The sequence below is a fragment of the Schistocerca serialis genome, chromosome 7 (genome assembly GCF_023864345.2).
Source record: "Schistocerca serialis cubense isolate TAMUIC-IGC-003099 chromosome 7, iqSchSeri2.2, whole genome shotgun sequence".
In the NCBI taxonomy this organism is placed as follows: Eukaryota; Metazoa; Arthropoda; class Insecta; order Orthoptera; family Acrididae; genus Schistocerca; species Schistocerca serialis.
The window spans coordinates 517,744,969-517,762,605 of record NC_064644.1 but is presented as its reverse complement, the minus strand read 5'-3'; the positions used below and the strand labels follow the sequence as shown (position 1 = coordinate 517,762,605).

Here is a 17,637-nt window from a genome sequence, read left to right as displayed (position 1 = left end):
ACACGTGGTCAAATACCTGTTGTCATAGGTAGGAAAAGTATGACTTTTTTAGGATAAATCCTGACAACAGGTTCCCATGCCTAAAGAGTATCTCCAGCACCTTAAAAAATACTGAAACAATCACTCACAGAACAGATTTTAACACTATAAATATCACATATATCAGATGTCACAAAGAAAAACAAACCATTGGAAAGAGTAACATGGGGCATTTCACAGACTTAATAGTCCTCCATCAAAACATGCAACCAATAAAAAATAAAATACAACTATTATAAGTTGAGCTCCAATCTTTGAACTGCACAGTAGTTTGTATTACTGTGCACTGGTGTAGAGACACCTAAATCCTACATGTAGTATTATCATTGTATGAAACAGCAAACTCTTACTGAAGAACTACTTCAAGGGGTGGAGGATCATCCATTTTTATCAGAAAAGGAACACAGTTCAATCAAGACATGACCTCAATACAGTAAGTAGAGGGAAACACTTTGAAATATCAGCTACTGAATGAACAGGGCTTGATCTCATCAAGAAATTAATCATCCTGTGTATGTATATATCTCCCAGTGGTAGTGTGGACACTTTTTTCAATAAATTAACTGAATTTCTAGATAAAGGTCAACATAATTCTGTGTGGGGAAATTAACACCAACACTAATATCATAAATGAATGCAGTAGCACCTTCATAAAAGTCCTTCTGAGTTCTGGCATGTCCCTATTGGTCAATAGTGCAACATGGGTTACTACAACAACTGCATCAGTAATTGACTATGTGGCCAGAAATATGGACAGGGAAAAATTTGATGTAACTGTAAAAGATCTCGGTGAAGCAGACCATCTTTAACAAATAACAACAGTAAAATCAGGCATCGAATCATTCCCTAAACTACAAGCCTACAAACGACATCTATCAGAAATCATAATAAAAGATTTTTCAAGAGAACTAGAAAAACAAGGCTGGGATGAAGTGTAGAAGGAAACCAATGTGAAGATGAAATTCTCTAAATTCCCCACACTGTTTAAATTGAACTTTGAAAAGGCATTTTCAAAAGAGTGCATATCTGTATCAACATCTCACAAAACAGATGGGTAAGAAAAGGTATTAAAACTTAAACACATCAGTTGCATGAAAAAGATTCACAATAATACAGAATTCTTAAATTCCTATCAGATATGCAAAAAATCTATAGGAAGGTACTGATTGCTGGAAAAAAGTCGTTTAATGACAAAATTATATATAATGCAGTGAATAAAAGCAGAGCAGTCTGGGAAGTTATAATAAAGGAAACAGGGAGAGGCTAACAAATGCAGAATAACATACTGCTAAGGGGGGGAGGGGGTAAGGTAATAAATGATCCACAACACTTAGCAAACAATGTAAATGAGCACTTTTCAAGTATCGCAGAGACGTCAGAGCAAAAATTCCCCAAAACAAATATAACACCTGTAAATAATATTTCACTAAATACAATGCTGATACTTCCAACCACAGAGAATGAAGTTGATAAAACTGTTCAAAACGTAAAAAATAAGAAGTTAGTAGGCTTAGATGGAGTACCAATGTGTATACTGAAACAATGTATAGGAATTATACAAGGCCCCTTAAGAAATGTAATAAATGAATCCTTCACATCAGGGACATTTCCAGAGCAGTTAAAACAGGCAAGCGTTGTACCTTTGCTTAAGAAAGGTAATGCAGAAGACAGAAATTTACCAGCCCATTTCCCTGCTGTCAGCATTCTCAAAAATAATAGAACCACTTATGAAGACAGATTAATGAATTACCTGAATAAATACAATCTTTTAAGCGAATCACAGTTTGGTTTCTGAAGTGGCAAAAGTAAGGAGTCAGCCATAGTAGAATTCACAAACGTTGCACTTGATGATCTTGATGAAGACGAATGTGTCACAGGCATATTTTTGGATCTTTCTAAGGCGGTTGATACAGTCGACCACAAGAATCTATTAAATAAATTAGGAGCATTAGGAATACTGGTTTCGATCTTACCTAACAGATAGGGTATGGAGAGTAGAGATAACATATACTTCAAATAGATCCAAACATTTAGTAAAACACACATCAGAATCAAAATACATTAATTAGGGGTTCCGCAAGGTAGAATATTAGGACCAATACTGTTCCTGATACACATCAATGACTTTCCCAGTAATGTTACTCGTGGTGAAAAAATTCTCTTTGCTGATGACAGCAATATTACAGTCACTGAGAAAACAAGAGAAATCCTTGCCGAGGAAGCAAATGAAACTCACAAGGAAGTTTATGATTGGTCAATAAGCTATAAAGTGACACTGAACATAAAGAAAAACAATCCATGAGTTTTAGTTTGAAGAGGAAAAATGACAGTGTTAAATTAAATGTAGATGGCACCTCTATAGACTGTATAACAAATTAAGAATTTGTAGGAATGAATATTAATTCTCAGTTGAAATGGTGTGACCACACAAAAGTACTTGCAAACAGAACGTCATCAGCATGTTATGCCCTTAGAATCTTATCATCAGTGTGTAAAATGCAGTGTCTTTTAGTTACATATTATTCATATGTACACTCAGTTCTTAGCAATGGCATTCTTTTTTGGGGAACAAATGCACAAAATATGAACACAATTTTCAAACTTCAGAAAACAGCCTTAAGAGTAATAACCAAAGATACTAGTCGAACTCATTGTAAGGATCTGTTCAAAACACTGGGAATTTCAACTGCTCCATGTGAATACATTTTCCAGTCAGTTGTACACATCAAAAATAACATTGGTAATTACTGCACAAACAGCTCTGTCCATAACCATGCAACAAGAGATAGAATCGACTTACATTTACTGAGAAAAAATAAACATAACTCCAAACAGCATTTTCTACCAAGGAATAAAACTGTACAATAAATTACCAAAAGAGATTAAAGAAATTGCAGAAATACACTTATTTAAAAAGGCAGATAAAAGTACCTGTTATGCAATACAAAAAAAATGGCTCTGAGCACTATGGGACTTAACAGCTATAGTCATCAGTCCCCTAGAACTTAGAACTATTTAAACCTAACCAACCTAAGGACATCACACAACACCCAGTCAGCATGAGGCAGAGAAAAACTCTGACCCCGCCGGGAATCGGGAAGCGAGAACGCTACCGCACGACCACGAGCTGCGGACTATGCAATACATTTTATACATTTAAGGGTTATTTAGATAAAACAAAGTAGGGGTTTTGATAAAACAATGTTGTACAAATAAATAATAATAATGATGATTATAATACATCCAACATTCCACATTACACCTTCACTTTATGATTTTTTCCTTCTTTTTTCCTTTCTAGAAATACTTACCTCCCAAGCTACGCATGGCACAATACTGACACCTTTCCCTCTCTCTAAGCTCAACATCTCACTCATTAAGGAGGGATGTTGACTCAGTTATTCAGGATAGCAAATGGGAAGTTGTGGTACAGAAAATGGCCCAGAGATCACCAGGGGAAATAAATTGTTGGAGAGATTTTCGTGAATGATGCTCTTGTATACACAAAAGTCCCAACGCTTGAAAATTGTACCGAAATGCACGAAGACATGCAGTAGTACAACATTTGGTGAGGACATTGGCAGGCTATTCCTCAGTATAAAGAAATGTAACGTACTCTATGTAAATAGGCAGAAAAATCCATTAATGTACGAGTATACAATCGCTGTAAGCTATCAAATCCATAAAATAACTAGCAGTGTGTGTACGTGCAAGGCACTCACGCTCGGGAGGACAACGGTTCAAATGGACGCCCAGCCACTCGGGTTTAGGATTTCCGGGATTTCCCTATATCGCCCCATGCAAATGCCGGGATGGTTCCTTTTAAAGTGCACGGTCAGTTTCCTTCCCGATTCTTGAAACAATCCGAGTTTATCCTCTGTCTTTAATGTCCTCGATGGACGTTGAACACTAATCTTCCTATTTTTTTTTATTTTTTTTTGAAACGACCACATAGAACTAACTAACAAGGCAGATTTCAGCCATACATTCATTTCTACGTCAAGTTAAAACAATCAACATAGAAAACAGCTTATTAAGCACTCTTTCACCCAATACTTGTGGGCCGGCCGGAGTGGCCGTGCGGTTCTAGGCGCTACAGTCCGGAGCCGAGCGACCGCTACGGTCGCTGGTTCGAATCCTGCCTCGGGCATGGATGTGTGTGGTGTCCTTAGGTTAGTTAGGTTTAATTAGTTCTAAGTTCTAGGCGACGACCTCAGAAGTTAAGTCGCATAGTGCTCAGAGCCATTTGAACCATTATTGAACCCAATACTTGAATACTGATCGTCCGTCTAGGGCTTGCATTAGATGGGATTCATAGAGGAAATAGAGGTGATCCAAAATAGCGCAGCGTGTTACAGATTGATTACAAAGCTCGATATCGCCGCGGTGATGCTCAGCCAGCCTCTAGTGGCACACACTTGAAGAGAGACGTTCTGCATCAAGATGTGTTTTCCTGTTAAAATTCAGAAAGCGTGGGTTCCTACAAGAGGTAACCAAAGGTTCGTTTGCCCTCGCGTGTATCTCACTGAAAGACCATGAACGTAAATTGCAGACGTTCTGATTCAAAAGCGGATTTTCCAGAAACCATTCTTGAACTGGAATGGGAAATGGAGACACAAAGTTTCCTCCAACACACACTCTAAGGTGGCTTGTGAAGTATGAAGGTATATGTAGATGTAGCTTTGTACAAGATGAATAATGCGCTTGTGTATACAGATTTTGAGACACGAATTTTTCCTTAATGCTGGGACTGTCCTAAAAATAATTCATTTAATGTTGAGGACCAGTGTTAAATTATGTTTGTAACATGGGCGCACCACCTCTTGCCGGAAAAGGAAAACCAATGGACGTCGTGGTGTAACATTCAGTAACACAAATACAACACAGATTTGATGTACCTAATAGATTACAGCTGCTGCTTCACAAATGCTAAAGGAATATTCCTTATCGATTCGCCACCAATAGCCAAAGCAGTTCTTCATCGGAACAAGAAACCTACATAAGTTCTTTGACAATTGGACAACAGTGGGATTTGAAGCAAGATTTATCCAATTGTCGATCCTGTTTAAAAGATTTAGAACCATCGTACTTTCACCTTCTATCATACCTGTCATGATTTCTGTTGGCGAGAAAAAGTATATACTGCGATGTAGCGGACGATAAATATTTTCTTTAAAGGCGACAAAGTCAAAATAATAACAATTTCCACCTAAAATGCAATCTGTTTCGCATACATACAGTTACTTCCCTAGGCCTCATAAAGGGTCCTCGAAACAACTGCAAGATTTTCACGCGTCGCCGGCCGGTGTGGCCGAGCGGTTCTAGGCGCATCAGTCCGGAACCGCGCAACAGCTACGGTCGCTGGTTCGAATCCTGCCTCGGGCATGGATGTGTGTGATGTCCCTAGGTTAGTTAGGCCTAAGTAGTTCTAAGTTCTAGGGGATTGATGACCTCAGATATTAAGTCCCATAGTGCTCAGAGCCACTTGAACCATTTTTTTTCACGCGTCGCTGAAGGATGTTTTTGCGACGATTATGCCTTCACAAAAGAAGACGAAATAAATATTCCAGAATTCGAATCGAGAACAGCTGCCAACATGAGTAACGTAGACTGAAATATCCTCGGAGTAGTGAAGCAACTCAAATCACTTAATAAAAGCAAGTCTTCTGGTCCTGACTGTATAACAGTTAGGTTCCTTTCGGAGTATGCTGATGCATTAGCTCCATACTTAACAATCATATACAACCTTTCGTTCGACGAAAGATCCGTACCCAATGACTGGAAAGTTGTACAAGTCACACCAATATTCAAGAAAGATAGTAGGAGTAATCCACTAAATTACAGGCCCACATCGCTAACGTCGACATGCAGCAGGATTTAGAAACGTATATTGTGTTCGAACATTATGAATTACCTCGAAGGAAATGGTCTATTTACATACAGCCAACATGGGTTTAGAAAACATCGTTCCTGTGAAACATAACTAGCTCTTTATTCATATGAAGTGCTAAATGCTCTTGACAAGGGATTTCTGATCGATTCCTTATTCCTGGATTTTCGGAGGGCTTTTGACACTGTAACTCACAAGCGGCTCACAGTAAAATTGCGTGCTTATGGAACACCGTGTCAGTTATGTGACTCGAATTGCGATTTACTGTCAGAGAGGTCACAGTTCGTAGTAATGGACGGAAGGTCATCCAGTAAAACAGAAGTGATTTCAGGCGTTCCCCAAGGTTGTGTTATAGGGACTTTGCTGTTCCTTATCCATATAAACGATTTGGGAGACAATCTGAGCAGATGTCTTCAGTTCTTTGCAGATGACACTGTCGTTTATCGACTAATAAAGTCATCAGAAGACGAAAACAGTCTGCAAAACGATTTAGAAAAGATATCTGAATGGTGCGAAAAGTGATGAAAAGTGTGAGGTCATCTGCATGAGTACTAAAGGGAACTCGTTAAACTTCGGTTACACGATAAATCAGTCTGATCCAAAAGCCGTAAATTCAACTAAATACCTAGGTATTAGAATTACGACCAACTTAAGGTGGAAAGAACACATAGAAAATGTTTTGGGGAAGGCTAACCAAAGGCTGCGTTTTATTGGCAGGACACTTAGAAAATATAACAGACCTACGAAGGAGACTGCCTACACTACGCTTGCCCGTCCTATTTTAGAATACTGCTGCGCGGTGTGGGATCCTTACCAGATAGGACTGACGGAGTACACCGAAAAAATTCAAAAAAAGGCAGCTCGTTTTGTATTATCGCGAAATATACGAGAGGGTGTCACAGAAATGATACGGGGTTTGGGCTGGAAATCATTAGAAGAAAGGCGTTTTTCGTTACGACGGAAAGTTCTCACGAAATTACAATCACCAACTTTCTCCTCCGAATGCAAAAATATTTGGTTGACACCGACCTACATAGGGCGGAACGATCACCACGATAAAATTAGGGAAATCAGAGCTCGTACGGAAATGTACAGGTGTTCATTCTTTCCGCTCGCTATACGAAATTGGAATAATAGAGAATTGTGAAGGTGGTTCGATGAACCCTCTGCCAGACACTTAAATGTGATTTGCAGATTATCCATGTAGATGTAGATGTAGATCTAGATGTAGATTATGACGCAGTGATCACAGATCCGATGTGCACCATGTGGGACACAATCTAGGTGAACGCTGCAGGTGGTATAGCTAAACGAGTACGGGTTAAAGACGTCTACAGCATCACAGAAATTAAAAAACCCAATAACGAGCATAATGAACTGAAGGGGCGTGATGCTTGAGCCCATGATACAAACGAAACGCTGTTAAAAACTGTAATTCTAGAGCTTATGTAAGGAAATAATAGTGACAGAACTGAACCGAAGTTTACAAGGCATATTGTTGTTTATGTAGGGAGCATCACTTATTCTGAAATGAATGGATGGCTGGCAGGCGATAGAAACAGAGAACAGTAGGGATCATCATTGAAATATTAAGAACAAGTTGCAAACAAAGCTCAAATTACCTAGACTCACCTGGAGTTAGTGCTTGGCGTCACGGTATCGTCGTCGATAAATCATGGCAACACACTCTAACTGTGACGAGATGTTCATACTAAACGAATGGGCACAAGGTAGTTGCTGCAGACGCTGGGACCTCAGTATTTATATTGGTAACATTCTGAGCGTTATAGGATACCAAGTAAAGACAGCCTTTTTCTCCCTCTGCGTACCTGCCTCTCCCACACCTTCTCTGTCTCTATCTCTCTCTCTCTCTCTCTCTCTCTCTCTCTCTCTCTCGTGCTCCTCCAACCTATACCTTACCTTAAATCTTAATGATTATATGACAGAATGCTGGTGGAAAGCAGCTTGTATTATTGGGTCAGGATCAAGATGAGTGCAGGATATATGCCTAATATATACGCTTAAACATGCACATCCACAACATGCTGGTAAGCATTGACTGGTATACCTCAAAATGTTAGTATTGTTAGCTGTGTCAAGTGGAGACGTGATATGTTGGTTGTCTACAACTTCCGCTATTATGAGTGAGGGAAACGTATGCTACAGTTTGTGGGAAGCTCTCGGGTTAAGTACTGCGGTGTTTCCATGTGTGTCATATTCATAATGTTCTGGCTAAGTGACGAGATATGCGGTTGCTGGGGTATTTACATACGTGGAGTGCATCCCTTCCCCCTCCACACACACGTGGTACTGCAGTGGTAGGTATAGGAGGCGCCCTGTTCGCATCTCTGTGTGGGCATTCCGGCCGCTTCTTGGGACTTGGAAGTCGTAACGCCGCTAACGCCGATTTCCATGCCGCACTTGGTATCCTTCATCTCTGTTGATAAAATTGAACCCGTTTTTCAATGGATTCCTTTATGACGCCGCCCCAATATCCAGTCGCAAAGCAGCTTGGTGATCTAGAAGTCAAAGTTGTGGTCTTCCTTCAGGTTTACCTCTGCTACCCCGAACTTTTGTGTATATATCCCACTCACACATGCCTGATGTGATCCTGCAAGCGTTTGAAAATAAAGCGCCGCGTTTGTCCGATCTACTGTTGGCCACATTCGCAGGCGATGATGTGTACGTTAAATTTTAGTCTTTCGTAGAGCCAATGCACACTCCGTCTCCGGCGGTGGTCGGAAGACGAACTTTATCTTTGGCTTTTCGAGTAGCTTCTCAGTTTTGGATTGGACCTGTCGCAGGTACGAAAGGAAAACGAGTTCATTGTCTTCTTCCTCTTCCCGCTTTCGGGCAGCTTGTCTCTTCTTGAGTGTTGCACTAATTTGGGCTTTGATACGCCCGCTAAACCAGCTGGGCACAATATGAAAAGTAAAATACAATGGCTGAGGACCACAATTAAATTTCAAAATTTCAGAATATATTACGATCGACTTTTAAAGGCGGAATGCCAGAATGTTTAACAACAAGAAATCTTAAAAATCAACAAGATTAAAAGGCAATTAACGAGGCAATCAAATAAAAAAGCCGTATCGCGGCTACGTGGAAAGCCTTAAGGCTACGTGGATAGAACATACATATTCAAGGTGCAATACCAATGGCTGAAGGCCACAATTAAGTTTCAGACTTTTAAAACATATTACCATAATCTCTTAAAGGCAGAAGCCGCAATGTTTAAGCTTGAAAGATAAATTTAAAAATAAATTTTGCAAAAATTTTTAAGAAAATAAAAAACCCTAAGCCTTAAATTTAAAGTAGCTGACAACAGCTACACCGGTAGCACTCAGAAGCCTCCAGGGAGGTCGGTCTGCCCTCGTTCACTTAGGCGAGACAGGTGGTGAACCCGACTATACTTGACCCGTCGGAACCCAAACAGGGGACAGCCACGGACCGACCGACACAACGACTTGCTTTCCGTCAAACAGTACATAAGAACTCAAACCGGATAGGTTACAAACGTGATAATCCACAGTGGAGTATGCATTAGCTGTCAAAATTACACACCATGTGGGACAGCGACAACAGGTGAGGAAAGGACGCCGCCTGAAATTACGTTAGTGGCCAGGGCAGGTAACTGGAACACTAACAGCCACTAGGCAGAAAATTCCGCTGGTGCACTTGAATTTGAAACGCGGTAATAGTTAACTTCTCTCAAAAGGACACTGCCTGAATTTACGTCAGCGCCCAGGGCAGGTAACCAGAACACTGAGGCCACAAGACCGAAAATTCCTCAGGTGCACTCATATCGTAGTCGACCAAAATAGTTAATTGCACTGCACGGCGGCTAAATTTCAGTAGTAGAAACACTCGGTGTTGCTCACAGGAAAACCTCCCCAACAGTAAACCACCGAAACGAACCATCACAACATGAATGGATGTGGCTTGGGTAGTTGAAACCACTACTAAACTTCGATGTCCTGAGTCGGTGAACCACGAAGCTCGTAGCGATCGATCAGCTCCAGACACGCTCCGACACTGCACACGGATTGCCAGCTGCCCCAGCCGACTGCACTACTCGGAGATAACTTCCCTCATCCGCAACAACCGACCGACTGCCTCCAGACTCCCTAGCCGGGAACTATATGCACCAAACCAAAGATGGTACACTGCGCAAATATCGATACACATTGCTGCTGCCACACGTAGAAGGAAGAAGACCCACGATGTAACCGCAACAGGGGCGGGAAACCAAACACAGATAGACAGCGAAGTTCACGAAACGCATAGTTGGGATTGAGCACTGCTCACGCTTCACTGTACCAATTTTTGTGGAACAATTCCTATAGATGTTGTAGTTCATCTGGAAGGCTTTCTTCACCGCAGATGACATGTGCCCTGTGCTCCAGGGTGGATATCACCATCTGCCACTGCACTGGTTGGTGGCCGCTCGTTGCACGCATGTCGTCTTCCTACTCGCATATGATATTACAATGTTCATATTTGGTACAATATTGTAGAAAATGTCATAAATTCAGCTAAGTAAAGATCTGTCAATTTTGCTCGTTTATTTACCTGCAAAGTGATCATATTCCTGGAGATGTTAGATGTCACCTCTCATTTTCATTAATGTAAAGATAACTAAGATTCTTTGTATATAAATGACAACAGCCGGCAGAAAGTGAACGCAGACCCTCCACACCCCATACAGTACCGCGACCAGCAGGGGATGGCACGGCGTTCAGTCGGCACCGATAAACCCGCCAAGGTATGTTCCACATATGTATGTGCAGATTTAAATTTGTGCACCTGATTCATCTGTTTGATTATAAAAGTACTGCAAATAAAAAAAAATTGTACAGAAGAGTATTACTCTGTTTCGTTTATTTGTTGCTGCCAACAAACGTGGTTTCATGTGATTATGGCGGGCAAAAAGTGACATCACCACATTGTGGGTGCAGTGGAAAGGATGAAGGGATCAACTACAGATGATGTGAAAGTGTGCACAAAAACATTTATCAAGTTGCAGTAGTTTACCCAAATGGACATTAGTGCATAGTTCAAGTTTCCGACACTACTCGCCACCACAATCGGAGTTACTGGTGACGGTAGGAAATTCAAAATACGAAGTAGGCAGATGGCGGGAAATTGAAAAATTCAAGTTGCTGATGGTGGGACAGTTAAAAACGTAAGATGACACTGGCAAGATCATATAGTATTTAAAAACACATCATAGCAGAAAAAGTAGTGATGTGATTTGTAATTCCCCTCTCCTCCTACATCTATCATTGGTAGGCACAGTCCAGCGAGAGCTGTGCACCACCTGTCTTAACATATTGGGGATGCTGTCTGTCACCGAAATACAAACTTTACATCTAGGGAAGACTGCTGCTTCCAGTATCATGGGAAGGAAACACAAAAGGGTGTGTGCCTGTTGTCGACATGTACGCAAATACTTGGAAAAATAAGGCGTGGGAAGGAAGTGAGGAAATCCAGACGATTGTTTGAAGGGGGAAGGGGGGAGCTCTACACCAGCGCGTATGGAGTATTTTTAATATTCTGGAAGATGAATGCCATCCTGTAACTACCCATAAGAAAGTCCCAGTACCGACTGCGTTAAAAATCTCTTGAAAGATAAACACCTGACAACACTAAATTATTTCCTTTACGCGCGAGCTACGGGGGGGGGGGGGGGGGGGGAGGAGAGGAGAGTGTTGTGGCCCCTCCGTCTTGCCCCTGGGGATGGGTGTGGGCGTTCTTGGAAGCAATGTCAGTATGTGTGTGTGTTTCTTGGAGTCTGATCCTACGTGAGGAACTGACCATTCTGAAAGCCACTGAGGGAAAAAGTAGCAGTCAATTGCGATACATGATTCACGTTGAAACGTACGATGGGATGATGGGCTCTACGGTTCATCCCACTGAGTAACAGAGAAGACCAAGCTGCTCAAAACGGTTCCACGGGACTCACAATCGGCAGAAGTGTCCCACGAACTGACTATGATTCTCTGACTGTGAACCGAATGGTACACATAAAACTGAGGCCTCGGAGGTTGTGTGAGAAATTAGGCTGCGTATTCCTAGACTCACGTGGTAGATTTAAGAGCTGCTGGATGCTCCTGATTGGGTCAGGGATGTACTAAAGTCAGGTGATGTTTTGAGACGTGGCCGACTGTTTACGGAATACATATGGGGTTCTTTAGCTCAGGCGGCTCTTCATCCTATTCCAGATAATGATACATGCAAGAAACGTTTAGGCGTTAGTGGAATGTTCAAAGAGACGCATCACTCTGTCCCACAAAGGTGAGACGTTTAAAATACTAGTGGTCAACCGGACATATACATACAATGAAGTCCCAGAGTTTGGAACAGTCCTACGAAGAAGTGGTGCTCACCTAGTATTAGATACTGAAAGCTAGCTATAATTCCAATACGACTGCGATGAAATTATTCTGGCTGATATAAATGTTTACTCAATGTATAGGTTAGTACGTACTGGAAGTGACGTGTTTATTGCAGCAGACAGTAAACTCCTGTCCACCAAGGCAGAAATCACAGCAACATGCGAGACTGTGCAAGAACCCCCACCCCCTCCCCTCCACCACTTGTACTAAAGCTCCAGTAATGTCTCAATTTAGCCAGTGAGTCCGTAGAGGATAGTGTAAGAGGCGTACAGTATGAGTGACCGTGCTTTTCCATCAGAGTTTGCGGAGACTGAGACAATCCATGCTTGGAGTATCTTACTAAGTTGTCGTGTAGGATTCTTTCTATTTGTTTTCTCGAAGATTATGATGTTTATGTCGATCGCAGAAGCAGTACCAGCGACGTCGGATTCTCTGTAAAGAGCGATTCTACTTCCTGTGATTCTGAGTGATGATTCGGGAAGCTATTTTATTCGCAATATGTTCAAATGTGATGTCATGATTTATTTATTTACTAACCACCATGAACTGATAATATAAACACCGTTAACAATGATTAACTGAAACTAACTATTTCCTGAGAGCATGGTCTTATGACAAACTAGATCTGAAGGCACCCCATTGGCGACTGGGGACTATGGCGCGCAGCCTGTACCTCGTACTTACACTCGTGTTATTTCGTAGTCGTTTGCACATTTTTTTGGCAGCAGAAATATTATTCATGTTTTTATTAAGGCAGTAGATTTCAGGAATAGTAATATTGTTGTATGAAAGTACTGATGATCTGCAGGCCCCTCATATTATCACTACTGGAAAAAGCTACATTTCTTAGAAAAATGTCTGTTAAACAAGATTACTTGCTTAGCGCCAGAATAAATGTGCTTTCCCTTCGCACTTCACTGCTGACACGTCTAGCAACAGGGCATGGCACCATGGTGCACTGGCAACGCCTTACGCTTCGCCGACTCCTTCAGCAGGCGTGGGAATTGAAATCTAACTCCCTACTCTCAGTGTTCTCCAGTTCCGCTTTGCTCACTGAGTGCCACATCATACCTGCAGATGCGATTCAAAATTGTAAGACTGAAACATAAGAAAATAAAATCTGGCTTGAACAGAAGGGGTACCATACAACTGTTTTCATTAGACTCAACATTAAGGGTGAGCATAAACATAACTGGGAGCTTCTATCGACGAGCACACCCCTATCAGGAAAGAAATGAATGGTACATTAAAAACAATTGACGAGGAAATCTTTTCCTTCTATATTTAATTATCAATCCTCATAATGTCACTCTTTATGGACGAAATAATTATCACTAGTATGTGCTATTATTGAGGGAGACTTTAAACGTACAACGATCAAATAAAGTGATAAGAGCGAAAAATATGGTAATTAGAGTAATGATGGGCATGACTAGCCATTCTGCGATTGCCTTCGCTGAAAACCACTAGGAACTACCACCTAGGAAGGCCATTCTTGGTTGTAAAATATTAGTTCTGATAATTACACACCGATACGGCCCTTTTATGATGGACAGATTGAAAATGATGTCGGTTACCAGGAGCAATGGTAATTAAAGTAAAAATGGTACGAAAACCAACAGAAACATTTGTTTCTTTAGCAAGCTAGATAATGAGAAAGTTGTGTCATTTCGCAAAGAGTAACTTAAAATATTTTCCTGCGGGCAGGAACATGTAGATGACCTTTGATTCAGTTATAAGAGAGCGGATGGCAATGTGCTGGATAGCTACGTAATAAAATAACTCATGATGGGCGGTACCAACCGTGGTACACAGATGCTGTAAGTTCTAAGGAAGCAGATGTAAAACAAAGCATAATACTATTCCTAGTGGGACGCCGAATGAAGCCGATCTGGCGGTCAAAAAGAAAATTTTGAAGCCTTCTGTGAGTACAATAGCAGAGTCTTATGGAAAGATTTCTCACAAACCCCCAAGTATTTTTGGTGTTATATAAATGCCATCGATGGCGCCCAAGTTAGTGTCATAGCAGTCAAGGGAAATCAAATTGAAGTAAACAAAGAAATATCAGTAATGTTGCTTTACAACGTAACATGCAGATGTACTGTCCCAGTTTCATTCTCGAACAGAAAATGTAAAAGCTGTGGACTAGTGACAGTGTTAGTAGTGAAGAAATACACCCAGCTTTCTGATGACTGGACTGTGCCGTGTGTGCGCTCATACCTATTCTCACTGCTCCTCTCTAAGGTCTTGTCGTGCTGGCTGTTCCAGATGGTGATGGGGATCACCTACTTAGGACAGATGTCGAGTCATCGGGTTACACCGTCCATCCACATAAACCTGAACTACTTTAGGGAGTCATAATATCTGGACGTAAAAGGGACATATATGCAGTTTAGGGAAATGATATTTCGCAATTGGAAGATTACGTATAATGTCGTCATAGAAAGCGTTGGAAGTGCCCTCAGCCGGCAACGATGCACAGCTGTAACCGTTTCAACATATTCCGCGATGTTCTGTGAAGTGCATCTTAGCCATTGTTGCTTATTTCGTGTGTAACGTCATCGTCTTCACGTACTGCCGCAATCGTCCGTGGTCTGTAGTGGTACACTCAGCTTTTAAGATACCCCGATAAAGAAAAACCCCCGAGGGTCTAGGTCAAGGGTTTTTTTTTGGGGGGGGGGGGGGATAGAATTTTTTTTCAGGTTATTCAGTCACCAAAGAAACTGATTACATTTTGCATGGAAGCGTTAGACTTATGACACTTCACTCGATCGTGTAGGAAATAACCTGCATGGAAGTTCGGCATAATTGAGCTGCTCCAGAATTGTATAGAAGATGCCCGTATAAACTGTAGTGTCTACCGTCGTATCACAGACAATTTAGAGAACAATCCTGGAAGATGACACCACATACCACACTCAATCTTCTTCATTGTGCCGTGGTGTTTTGTGGATGATATGGGGGCTTACGCCAGCCCAGTATCCGCTTTTTTGTGTGTTGACGTAACCTGACAGATGGAATCATGCCTCATTTGTAAACCAAGTTAAGGAGTAACTGTCTGAACATTGAGTAAGATATCCCTTAAAGTATCGACAGCAATGCGTGATTTTCTTATGATCCGTTTGTTACAGAACTTGCATCTTGTACACTATGTACGGTCGCAATGCAGATTTCTTTGCAGCTCTCTGACATGTGGCATATAAAATGAGTGTCTCCTGGCTCAATCGCACAACGATTTCCTTGGAGACTTGTCGAAGTGTCTTCGTACATTATTAATAACGTCTACACTCGGTGATGGTATACGTTTAGCGCTGTCACTGTTTAGTACACCACTTGTTTCCAGCTTCTTTACAGTCGATAAAACAGTTGCCTTTGTTGGAACATCACGCACACTCAGTTCTCTCCGGTATGCCCGTTACGTCGTAAAAAACAAGTTCTTCTCCCAATACGTTTTCACTACAATATCTCTCATAGACGTCTCATAGACGTCACAAACCGCGACCGAGCGAATATGAGCCTAGGAAGTGTGGCATTGCATAGTACAGAGGACATCATTCGCAGAACTAAAAATCAACGTGCCAAAAACGGGAGGCACTTCTGATTCATCAAGAGTTACTGGTATGGTGAAAACAACTTTCCCGTTTCAGCGACCTTTCGGAGGGAAATTACGACTTTCAACCAGTATAGGTTTATATGGATCACCCTGTCATGGGAGTGGCTACACCATAAGAAGAACGACGGTTTTCCTCTGCCTCCGTGGTTGAGGGTTGGGTCTAGTGAATTGACACAATTTCTATTTCGGGTGTTGTGGATGGTGAATGTTGTCCTGCCAGTATTCCTTGTTTCAAGGAAGTAGACAATTTCTTGCATGTAACTAAGTATTGAATGCCATTCTGAAAAGCCTTCAGTCTTTTACTAAGCCCTTCTCACAGAAATTTATTTTATGGTTTCGTAGCTCTATGGCCGTTATTTTGGCCTCTGTTCTTAATGTAGATCAGGATAATTGGTGATGCGAAAAAGCCCAATTTACTTTCAAGACAGTTGTAAAAAAACGTATATTTTGTCCAGCTCAAGTTCTTTTAATTATTTGTTAAGTGTAAATGTTTGTACTATTAAACTGAATGTGTGTTGCATTCCGAATGCTCATGTTAAAATTTTTATAAGTAATTGTATCTCCCATTGGCTGTTAATTTTAAAGCATTTGTGTGAAAACGGGCGTGTCTAAATTGCTTTCAGTGCGCTGTACCAAGGTCTACGGCTCGTGTGCAATCTGTAGTTTATTTTTGTTTCATGATTTTAATGCATATCTTGTGTATTTTTTACAGTCAGACTTGAATTAGCAACAGTGTGAAGTGTGGGTTGAAGGCAAGTATGTTATCTTGGCTAATGCAACCATTTGAAGCTATATTAATATCAGATAATTACGGCTCTTCGCGTGACTGATTGATATCAGTCAGATAGTTCATGAGTCAAGAGCGTATGTAGTAGATACTGCATTGGTATATATACGCCTGCATCGTATGCAGTTGATCAGTTTGAGGAGAAACTCCAGCCGAATTGTACATTCCACAGACTACTGGAATGGCTAAAGGTGAGCTCCTGTCGCCTGTACTTCTATACATTTCGTCTATCTCTCGTATCTCATTTCGCTACATGCTATCAAGATTTAATGGTCATGAGCCCAAGTGAAAATGAGACGATTCCTAATATTAAAGGTTTGATCCGGTAAAAGGAACGGCTGAAAAAGGTACCCTGCTACCGAATCGTACATCTTATATGTATCAGTCAGAGACTGACTTAGTATTCAACACTAATCACATGCAAAAGGACTAATATTTATATGTACCAGTAGTTTTTCTAAATGTTATATAATTTTCGCTACGTCAAAAGGGGAAATTATCTGAACGTCAATATTTTGGTCGCATATGCCGTCTAAATTCTACACCTAATTCTATAACACTTGATTTATATCAGGGAAAAAAAATTATTGAATGTGAAGTATGCCTTCAGAAAAATGGGTAGACCACAATGGCCCACCTATATTGTCTGTAATTCGTGTTATTCAAAATTGGGAATTGATCGTCAAATAGCAGTGTTATTAATAGATATGGCTAATGGCAAATAGATTCTTTGAAGTACTAATCAGCTCCCTTTTACTATAAAACGCACCAGTAATATTATGTGTTCAGCTGAAAACATATTGTGAACAAGTTTAACTATAACCCATTAGTTTGTGGAGTGATAAACTTACCATCTCTGCATCGGGCCACGATCCTGTTGCCAACGGCTGAGATGATCTTATGTGATCAC

At 41.0% G+C, this 17,637-nt stretch overlaps 1 protein-coding gene across 1 annotated transcript in view; it reads left to right on the top strand.

Moving 5' to 3' along the window:
• The window catches only part of LOC126412465 (myogenesis-regulating glycosidase-like), a 241,730-nt gene that overhangs the window by 212,161 nt on the left and 11,932 nt on the right, over positions 1-17,637 (top strand). The gene's annotated exons all lie outside the window — the stretch shown is intronic.